Source organism: Sinocyclocheilus rhinocerous, unplaced genomic scaffold, assembly GCF_001515625.1.
Source record: "Sinocyclocheilus rhinocerous isolate Xijiao unplaced genomic scaffold, SAMN03320098_v1.1 scaffold1462, whole genome shotgun sequence".
Classification (NCBI taxonomy): Eukaryota; Metazoa; Chordata; class Actinopteri; order Cypriniformes; family Cyprinidae; genus Sinocyclocheilus; species Sinocyclocheilus rhinocerous.
In genome coordinates, this window is record NW_015639843.1 from 287387 (window position 1) to 288689 (window position 1303).

The following is a 1303-nucleotide window of genomic DNA, read 5'->3' on the forward strand; positions in this document are numbered from 1 at the left end:
CTTCTGCTTTATCATTCCTCCTCTACAGCTCTCTTTGGTAGATGTAGGTTGAAAGTGCTGTTTGACAGCCGTGTGTGCTGTAAAGTTCTCTGGCCTTATTTTTCACTGCGCATGTATTCATTATACATGATATAACTCACAGATTTTTAAATATAGATGGTTTTTATACCCTAAAATAAAGGCATAATGGATTTCAGTCACATTATCTCACACAATTTCTACGTAATGTCAGGTTTTTTAGGAAGCAAAACAATCGTACAATGTAAAAAAGTTTATTTTCAGAGTTGAAATTAAAATAATTATTGAAGAATGTTTTATAAGCAAATACTATGTCAAAATTTCATGTTTAATTCGCTGGTACTTGCCATTTTTGGTAATTAATTGTGAAATCCAGTAGCAATTTCTGAGTGAAAATGTTTCAAAATAAATCCTACATCAGTTTTTTTCCAGTGTAATTGAGATTTATGAACATTTTCCACCTTCTTTCTACCCATTCATTAAACAGGCCGCTGTACCTTTAAGACTTGACCTCTTGGGGTCAAATATGTTAATGAGCTCACGGTTGTGATGTCATAATCACAATGATTTCTGAATGAGTCATGTTTGCTGTTTTTAGTTTCATTAAATGCTCTTGTACTTTAAAAGTTTGGCATTCGCATCATTACCAAAGCTGTTAATATGCATGTTATCCGTTACTGTGGAAACAATAACACAAATCTGCATATTAGACTATTAACTTCACCACGCACCACAGAAAATGAACATCATGTGGTTGCAGAGGCAAATTAAATGCGTATGTACAGCTCGTATTTGCATAATCACGTGCGCACATACATATTCATGTCGCACATTTGACTTGAAACTTGTCAAGAACGTTTACAGCTCATATTTCACCCCAAATCAAATAAATAAATAAGGAAGTATATTTTGCTTACACAAAAGGAAGCCTGTTTTCAGGACCATAAAGAGTTTTTTTTTTCTGTAGCATACTTTCTTAACAAATCTATATATTATATGCAGCTTATGGCATTAAATAAATAAATAATAATTCATGTAATATACAGTAGAAACTATATATAAACAGGGTAATTTTAGTTAAAGGGGTCATATGATGTTGCTAAAAATAACATTATTTGGTGTATTTGGTGTAATGAAATGTGTTTATGCGGTTTAAGGTTCAAAAAACACATTATTTTCCACATACTGTACATTATTGTTTCTCCTCTATGCCCCGCCTTTCTGAAACGCGTCGATTTTTACAAAGCTCATCGGCCTGAAAAGCAAGGTGTGCTGTGATTGGCCA